Below are 9953 nucleotides of genomic sequence, written 5' to 3'. Positions count from 1 at the left end.
GATAACCTTTAAAAAATGTCTACAAAGACTGAAGGTGAAGGATGAATTTGCATGATGAAAAATGTTCTCCAGTCTATCAAATTAAATACATAAAAATATGAAGAGTCTTCAGTTGATTAATTTTCCATATTTTCATATTAACGTTGCTAAAAAAATTAGGTTTTGATAACTGAATAAAATGAAAATAATCTTAAAATTTGAGTTACTATTAATTTTGTTGCTATACTGTTTTCATGTTTGCTGAACATTAAATTTTCTTTCATCCCCGTATATTAAACTCCATCATTTGATTATTTTGCATTGACATTTTTTAATTAGCTTAATTACATTTTTTTTAGTAGCAAACAACTTGTTAAAGACATTTAACCAGAAGTGGTTTAGAAAAGAATTAGGAAATTGTTTTATAACATATTTTCAATGTTTCTTCTCTATTCTTTTGAGGCATTTGTTCAACTTGTGTAGCAGTCTGCAGAATGAAACTTGCCCTGTGGCTGAAGAAAACGAAATTGTCTTTTTTGAGTAAAAAATACACAAATAAAAAGGAAATGAGACAAAGAATTGACGGATCAATGACTTTATTTAAAACCTTTTGTACATGTAAATGTATTTTTTGTCATATATTTAAAAAAAAATTAATTATTCTGTAAAAAAGGAGAGCTGCTGATTGTGTGTAAAATGCTGCGCGTCATGTTTTCAGCGTCACGTTCTTGTTGTAAAAGGGAGGAGGAGGGGGGGTACGCTCCCCGTTCAGGGGGCGTGGCCAGTGCGATTCTCCAAGCGTAACTGCGTTAATTCCTTCCTCGAAGCGCGCGCCTGTCGCCTCCGTCTACGAACGGCGGAACCGCGCTGACGATGTTGTGAATGAGGGAACGGCGTGACGTCAACGGCCGAATGTCAACAATGTAGCGAGCGCGAGCGAGGAGGCGTTCCAGTTCAGAGTAACAAACAGCGAAGACGGAGCGGCACGCGGCGCATCAGCACACGCGTGCACGCGCGCACACATTCCCTCTTCTTGTTTTTTTTGTTTATTTATTTTACCATTACTCTTTATTTTCTGTGAGGAAGCGCGAGGAAAGTAGCGAGCGGAGGACGCGCGCTTGTGCAGCCGCGAGGCTCTCAGGACAGTCATCATGTGAAGAAGTTCACGTGAGGGAAAAAAACGGGCTGGAAACTGAAAGGAAAAGGTAAGCCGCGGCGTTGCTGCAAACTTGCATAAATGTTATTGCCCCCCCTCCCCCTCACTTCCCCCCTCTCTGGGATCAGGGAGAAGTGGAATTTTCAAAACCGCGTGCGCGTGCAGCTTCAGGAGTAAAACTCTCCACCACATCCTGTTGTGCTTTGAGTCAACGCGCCGCGTGCGCTGCCGCTTCTGTTTGGGAGTAGTTGATGATCCCAGGGAGGGGGGGGGGGGGGTCACCGCTATAATGCTCCTGCAGCATCATTAACCGCGCGTACGTGCAAACTCCCTCCGACCGACTCCGAGCCGTCCTGCTTTTATTAATAACCGTATCAGATTTATGTGGGGAGGAAAAAGACAGATTTGCTGCGTCAGCTGAGGGGTTCTGTCCTGTCTGTGCCATTGCGCAAAAAGCAAAGGCGCGCGCAGCTCATTGAGTCCAAACGGCGAGTGTGTGAAAAGCTGCGCGCTCGTGCCCCGTCATGTGAGGATGCTGCAGCCGCGCGGCTCAATCTGTACAAGTCAGAGCTGCTGACAGAACAAGCAATAAATAAATACAATAAAATAAAATAAAAATGCGAACCTGCGGCTGCAGAACAAAAAAACTCATTTGATTGTGGGGATCAGTCCGAAAGGTTCGGTGAGTAACACCCCCACGTCCCCTCCTTTGTTCTGGCTGAGGACGTGGGTCTTGAGGATGTTCTGATCTGCATCTTTTCGAGGATGACTATTGTTTGACGGCCACGTGCGCGCCCAAAGATGATGATGACAGGGATGATTGGAGTGATGCAGCACTCTGAGGAGCATCCCAGTCCTCTTTGTCTGTAAATGCTGATGCAACACGGGGGAGGGGTGGGGGGTTGTTATCCTCCTCAACGCCGCGTCCGCGCGGCGCGGGGGTGAGAGAGCGGCTGGGTGACCGGAGAAGGTGCGTGTGAGCGCAGAGAGCCTTTTGTTCTGTACAGTCCAGAGCCGGGGTGGGGGAGGCATTACTGTACACCCCCAGAGTGACTCAGTCATTGCCACAAAAGCATCAGTTCAGCCCCCCCTCTCTGTTTTCTTTCTGTGACTCAAGAACACAATGTGATGATAAAGAATTTAACAAGTAGAGTCTCGCGATATTTCGTATAATCCTAGACAGGTAATACTTTGAAGATGTTTAAATCGAGATTGACGTGGTTTCTGCATGTTTCTTCCTAAAGATCAGCATATTTTAAAGGATGAATGTTGCTCTGTTGTTGCATCACTTTTTCTTCCTCTGCTGTTCTTCATCCAAACGCACGATGAAGGCTGGAATCTGGAGGCATTTCAGACCAGAAGCAGAAACTGGATCTGAACGTTCCTTTCAGCTGTTATCTGGTGGTTTCCTCTTATCTCAATTTATTTGAGATTTTTTTTGCATTTGTTTTATGTTTCTGTCAAAATTCCTCCTTTAGAGAAACAAAGAATGGTTTAATTTAAATCTCCACTTTGAGAAGATGCGATGACATCATCCTGCAGCAGAAGTCAGAATTTCAGCATTGTAGAAGAATTTAACCCTTTAACCATCCAGCTCCTCCTCTCTGAAAATGACTTTTAAAGTTCATTATTTTTGCATAATTATAGTTTCTCCAGTTTTGTTTGGGGTGCATGTTTGTGGAGGAGTCCAACAGATTAAAATAGTTTTTTGGCTTAATTTAAACTGTAATTTCTCTGGAGGGAAAAATGGTTTTAATGATTTTTGTAAACTCATTTTTCTTGGTTTCAGTTGAGCTAAATAAGAGGAACAAAAAGTTGTCATTTCACTTGTCTAAACATGCACGTGAAATTAGATTTTTGCATCCATTACAAACACATCTACACATAACAACTATCAACCTCTTGACACCCATTGATGCAAATATGCACCAAACCACTTCAGCTCCAAAATTATCATCTCCGTGAAAGCAAAAGCATCAGTGAATTTTTAAATAAATTCAGACGTCAAAGGGGTTACGTCCTTTAAAAAGTGAGTTACTGTCTGCACTTTAATTCATCACCCTCTTCTTAAGACCAAAGCATCTCCTCTCTGCTGCTGATCAACTGCATGTTTGACTCTTTTTCTAAGTTTTAAAAGGTTCTGCTTTAGATTTAAATGCACAGAAGAGCCCTGAAGTGAAACTTTGATGCTTCTTTCTGGCTGCAGGCTGGATCTAATACAGAAATATTGGAGGTTTTTTCATCCAAACGTTAGAAATTTTCTCCAGTATTGTTTCTGAGAAGCTGAAAAGTTTACTTTTTTAATTTTCTGCGATATTCCTGAAAATATTTGAAACTGATGTTGATTATAGCCTTTCAATCCAGTTTTAATTTATTTGAAACTGGATGAGATATCGAGCAGAAATCACTGATCCTTTGTAGGTGTGGTTGGAGTGTGTGCAGCGTCCCGCCTAGGCTTTCACTGAAAGTAAATGTTCAATTCTATCTGGAGTTTCTTGAGCAATTTGAAAACATTTTGTGAAAATATGTTTAAAAAAATATCGAAATGGACTCCTTAAAGCAAAACCACCTGCTCTGATTTGAAATTTGTAAAGACCTGAGCTTTGTCTCCATGATCTGCAGCTTCCAGGTTTTCTCCCTGAGGTGGGAATCCTCCTGACCGATGCTGTTCTCGAATAACCGACTGACTTGATGACTTTTGATTTAAAAGGATATCAGATATGCAGGTATTTATTTTAATCTAAAATAACCGTAAAAGTAGTAGTTTGCGCATTTTCAGCTCTCAAATGTTTGCATCCAGCTCAAAGTCTGTGCCTGTGCTTAGAGAATAGAAAAACATGTTCCCATCCATCGCGCTCCCACGTCAGCACAAAGGCATGTTTGACAGCAGCCACCGTGAAACGCAGACGGACCAGAACCGCTGCGAGGAATCGCAGAGCCTGCACTTCACAGCGAGAGCCATTGTTTCTCCTCCGCTCTCCTCTCCGGTCCCTCCTCGTTCTTCTCCATGCTCCGTTCTCGGCAGCGACGTGCACAGGCTTTATCGTGTGAAATCAGACTGCATTATCCCGCCGGCGGCAGCTGCACACTCACAGCCCGGCTGTTTGCTGCCAAGAAGCCGTCAGAGCTGAAACGCCACCGGCCAATTTCTGATTGCTCGGCTTTTATTTGTAGTTTTATCTTCAGCGCCTTTTATGTAGAAGTTTGTTCAAAAGTCAGTTTGAGTCTGAATCAATAATGTCTATGATTTAAAGTCCCTTTCTGATGAAAATCATGTTTTTGGAGTTTGGACATGTACATGTGGCCTTTTTCTTATGAAAAAGAACAAATGTAATAAGAAATCATTTCATTTTTGTTTTTATGTGAATTGCTGTCTATCAAACTGTTGCAAATACGCTTTGAATTAATGAGCTTTTGCACATGCTCCTTGATCTGCCTTGTCCAGAGCCCACATCAGCTCAGGTGCAGGAGAAGAAAAAACGTATTTTAAGTTGTCCAAGGCTGGATTTTGTTGTCAAATTCAATTAAATTTTATTTATATAGCCCAATATTACAACAATAGTCGTCTCAACCTCCCAACTGGGCATCCCTGCCCTTAGACCCTCCTTCTCGGATTCCGGAAAAAAAGAAGAAACCTCAGTTGTGTCCACATGAAGGAGGGATCCTCTCCGAGGACGGACAGGTGATGTACCAGATCTAGAGAAGAATTAGCTTATGTCAGGTTGGGGGGGCTGTGGTAGCATGAAGGACCCAGAATGCAGAGACGGGAGCACACGGTTCCAGGACAAAGGGTTTAATGACTAACAAAAAGCGCTGGAGAGCAGGGTAACAAAACTACAATTAAAATTAGTGTGGCATAGCATGAAAAAGGCAGAAGGGAGTCAGGGACGTTAAAGACATTACATGAGAGACATTAATGGACCAGCACAAGAGGAGGGCAGAGACAAGACTTATATACAGACAGGGCAGACAAGACACAGGTGAACATGATCAGGACAGATTGGGACAGAGGAAGTAAAACTCAAGAACATGACAAGACAGGAATCCTTTCAAAATAAAACAGGAAACAGAACTCAAACATGACATAGACCAAAACGGAAAGCAAAAACCAACACAAAAGAAACTCCAACCATGACAGCTTATCTAACTCTACAACTACATGTCTACAACAGACTGTCCAGGGTTTACCCTCCTTCGTTCAACAATAGCTGGTATGGGTACTGTTGGACGATTTGGTTTAGACGGATACCAAATTACGCCACGCCGCTGAAATCGCACTGCTGGCAGACCTTTGTGCTGCACTCGTCGCTCAAATCCCACCACAGGACCTCAGATCGTGTCTGTAACGTTGACTTAACATTGGAACTGGCCCCCTCTACCTCGTGAAGTACGTTTGGTGAGAACGCACCTTAACCATAACCTGTAATCCTAAACTTAACCCTTCCTCTGGGTCTGTGCGGCCAAGAAAAAAGTTCAGCCCTGGCCGCATGTATTTGGAAAAGTACGTGCTTCCACTTTCATCGTGGTATTTCATTTTATTTGCTGTGTAACTGAATCTGCATGTGCTAGCATCAAATCAGTTCTGAGCCACAGCCAGTGCTGCTTGCTGCTGCAATGTAGCCTAAATTATTATGTCATTCAAAGCATTTTTCATGGACTTATCAAAGTTCTTTTTCATGTGTGATTTTATTGTGACAGCAACATTTTATTAGCTGGTTTTAAGAAAGGGGGGCATTATCTACTTGTCCCCACCCCTTTCTTTTAAAAGGCAAGTCTGTTTGTGAGCAGGTGCTGAAGCTTTGGACCTTCTGAGGTGGATTTAAAAACAGATAAATATGGACAAAGATCTCAGCCAAGAAGATCCTGATCGTGGACTTTATCTCTAGAAGACCTGCAGGCTGCATTTGTGGACGGCTCAGTGATCTGTGCTCTTGAACTTTCCTCTGGAAGTGTTTGTTAGACCGAGCAGTGACTGTCCTGAAAAAGTCCTGTCTGTTTCTAATGTTGTGGTGGTGGTGATGTTCAGCCTTGTTCCTGGCATACAGAGGTTTCTTCTGAATCTCTTCATCATCTGATGGTTTTACACAGTGGAGTTAATGACTGTCAAAGATGAGGGTTTAATACCTAATTATGTCACGTTCACTCATGATTTGTCAGTAATTGATTGAATTTTAAAACTTCAAGTTGCTGTTTTTGGCCGCATCCCTGTTTCTTTTTCAGAGCTTCTAATTTTCTGATCTTAATCTTAAAACTTTCCCAACCCAATATTTACTTAAAAACCCATTATTTTGCCTTATGTTTCGGCTCTGAAATGACAAATAAATGTTACCTTTTTATCATAATAGTGCACAATATTATCATATTTCAGGTAAAGTCGGTTGTAGCTCAGTGTTTTTGTCTTTTTAGTCAAAGGCGTATACTTGTATAGCGCTTTTCTACCTTCCTTACAGTCACAGTCCCAATCACACGTTCACACATTGATGGCACCAACCTATAACCACCAGAGGCAATGTGGGGTTCGGTGTCTTGCCCAAGGACACTTCAACACACACGGCCGCCCCTGTGGTGCAGAGGTGGAGCAGAGCAGGTCATTTTTAATTACCTTTAGCTCCCCATAATTCCCACCTTGCAAACGTCTCAGAACTTTGTTGTCCCAGAAAATTGCTGTTTTTTTATGTAATGAAAAGTTTCATTATTAATTATTTCATTAAATTATATTTGATTTATAAAGGATTTTTTCTGCCCTAAATGCAGCTCTTTTGGTTTTTAAAATGATTTAACTTTTTAATTTAAATTTTTTGTTTTGTATTTTAGCCAATTCATCATATATTAACACCTATAACTCTGGACACCATCTTATCTTAATGTTTTTTTAATTGCTAGTTTTATTGAAATATTGTTTGTTATTTAGGTTCATCAATAGGAAACTACTTTAATTTAATGCTTAAATTCCCAAAGTGTAATTTCTCTGTTTCTTTACAAATTGAAAGAAAAATTTCTCAAGGGGTGACAGTTGATTAGAAAGTGTTATTGGTCCATGTGCAATCACACTGCAGTGAAGCGCACCAGAGTGCCTTTGCCAAAAACAGCACACTTTATTGGCAAACAAATTCTGAGGACTCAAACATGAATGTGTCCAAAAGACCTCCCTTTCTGTCTCTTTTGCTCCTGAGCAAACCCTAAACCATCACATGAGGGTTTTAGAGACTGTGGCAGTTGGAGTTTGTGCACAAACACCGGTCTGGACTCTGGACTGTGTTCCTGTATCGTTGCTGTCAGTGATCTTGGCAGACAAACCAACAGACTGTCACTGATTTTGCTTCTGCTCTGAAGTTTAACCACATCTCCTGTTTGGACGCCACAGCTCAGAATCTGCGTGTCAGTTCTCCTTTCTTCAGCCTCACTCATTGTTTCCTTAAAGGTGACATGAGTGGGTAAATAAAGACGTCTTGAGGCTGGAGAGCGCTGCTGTGTGCTTCATCCTCTGAAGCCTGAGGTCACATCCTTCTGTGTTACCCGCTTTTGTTCTGCTGACTGACTTCACAGGCTGAACAATGAAACACTGAAAAGCTCGAGAGTGTCGCTGCAATCAGGAGGGCCTTCTGCCTCTGACTGAGATCTATCTGGGTGTGAAATGCACGGCACTCTCAGTTATAACAGTCATGCATACGACGGAACTCACGTGGATCAAAGTTTTTTTCACTCAATTAATTTCAGTGACTTTGCCGCCGCCTGAAATTGAAACCAACACTTGTGAGCGACTAAATGAAACCAGTTCCCATTTTGCTGGAGGGTCGGATGTTTCCCGTCAAGGTCGTTCTGGTTTCTTGTCTCCACCTTGTTCTCTGTGCTGTGGGCTGATGGGAAAAAAGAGCCCACTGGAGAATAGTGGAAGGTATTTCAGACAATCAGTGGATTCCTCATACGTGATGTAAGGTCATTGTTTTACGGAGGGAGGGGAGGGGAAGAGAAAGGACGACCCAGGACGCCGGAGTCAGACAAAACAAAGCCTCCCGTGAGCACACGAAGCTTGTTAACATGCTTCTCTGAATCATGCATAATAAATAGAAATTCAGAAGCACTTTCTGCTGCATCAGAGTGGAGCTGCTGACAAACATTAGAATCCTCCTTAAGGAACTGGGCTATGGTTTGATCAAAAAGCTGATTTTTTTCATCTTTACCATAATTAACCCATAAAAACCCAGACCCATTTTTCCTTAAAAATAAAGTCACGTGGGATATGTCACAGAGCAAGTGGACAACAAAACACAAATTTCTGACATTTTCTTCATACACCGATGTCACCATGGGTTCTTATGGGTTAAAAATCTAAAACCAATAAACAGCACGTTCCTATTAAACAATTATGCTAATTTTTCTTGTAATACACAAGTGAATGTGATGCATAAGTACTTGTAGAATGCCTGTAGGACGCCCACACAAACTACGCTCTGATTCTCTAATTTCCTTATTTTCCACTGCCCATAGAAAAAATAAAAAGTGCATGAACATTTTCTCTCTATAGGCTCACTGAGTGGTCTACAACCTTGTCTCCCTACAGGTTTGCCCATTTTCACCTGTAAGGGCAGTTGTAAGGGCCCCTTACACCATGTGTGAGCAAACAAAAGCATAAGCAAGTCCAGTTTCTTGAAATCAAACATCTGTCCTGTTTTGGCACTCTGGACTTGCTTGTAACTATAATGAGCTTTTTTGAATATCATCATTGCTTCAGATGAAGATTTACGGAGCCCGTGTCCTGACATTAAGATATAAAAATATATCTTGTTCCCACAGATTATTATCTCGTTCGCACGAAATACTATTCCGTTCCCACAAGATACTCTTGCGTTCCGTCAAAATACTATTCCGTTCCCTCGAAATGATTAACTCGTGCGAACGCAAAAATTAATCCGTTCGAACGCAATAATTATTCACGTCATAAGTCATTCACGCGGAAATGCCCTCTGTACGCCGGCAAAAGCTGCTTTCAGCGGTAACTTCCGTGTCTCTGTGACCCATATTCGTTCAAAAAAGGAACATGAAAAACAAAAATGATCACTTTATTACTGTCTCAATGAATATAAGAAAAATATCAAAAGATTTATGATAACTACGCTGCTTTGTCATACGATAGCTCCTGCTAGGCTACTACTAGCGCCACCGCAGAGCTCTTTGATGTATGTCGGCATTTGGGCAACTGGCTGGTGTCACGGCAACACCTAAATGACACCGTCTCATTAATATACCGTTTTTCATACAGGCTTAGCACCGATGTGGAAGTGTTTTGTAACTGAGCAAAGTCGCTTCTCTCAACGGCAGAATCACTTGATTTACGTTGATTGTGTAAACACTTCTCTAGTGTAAAGTGTTGCATTTCAGTGCAAGGCTGCTTTTCTCTGCTTCAGAATCCACTGGAATTATGCTAATCGCTTAAACAGTTGAAGCATTAAAGTCCGTTCACACCGGGACGAATTTCGCCGGCGATTTTCGCCGACGTTTAACGCCTCGTGACTAAACAAAGGGCACCAATGAGAGTGTGCACACCGACGCGAAAAAAGCATTATGAAAGCATTATCTGCCTTAACTTATCTCAACAAAAAAGTTGAAGCTGGTGACTCAGCCCCTCCCACAGACAACACTCTCTCACTTTGGTGCATTTTAATTTATTTTTAAAATAAGTTCTGCTCCCTGAAGATTTGAAGCAATTGAAGCAGCGTCACTCATTTTGCTCCAATGAAATGCAAAATGAAATCTTTTGGTTATGATTCCTCATGGGGGGCTAAACCCACACAAAGAGAAGAAAAGTCTGAGTCACTGA

The 9953-nt window shown here is 41.8% G+C and overlaps 1 protein-coding gene across 1 annotated transcript in view; it reads left to right on the top strand.

Annotated features, from left to right (window-relative positions):
• The first annotated feature begins 661 nt into the window (after positions 1–661).
• bach2 (BTB domain and CNC homolog 2) overlaps positions 662–9953 on the top strand; it is an 88549-nt gene continuing 79257 nt past the window's right edge. The window contains exon 1 of the mRNA XM_011492052.3: positions 662–1184. The gene's annotated coding sequence lies outside the window, so the exon portion shown is untranslated. The remainder of the gene's footprint in view (positions 1185–9953) is intronic.

This window comes from Oryzias latipes, chromosome 24 (assembly GCF_002234675.1).
Source record: "Oryzias latipes chromosome 24, ASM223467v1".
In the NCBI taxonomy this organism is placed as follows: domain Eukaryota; kingdom Metazoa; phylum Chordata; class Actinopteri; order Beloniformes; family Adrianichthyidae; genus Oryzias; species Oryzias latipes.
The sequence above is the reverse complement of the archived record's forward strand: the minus strand, read 5'-3'. Positions and strand labels throughout refer to the sequence as shown.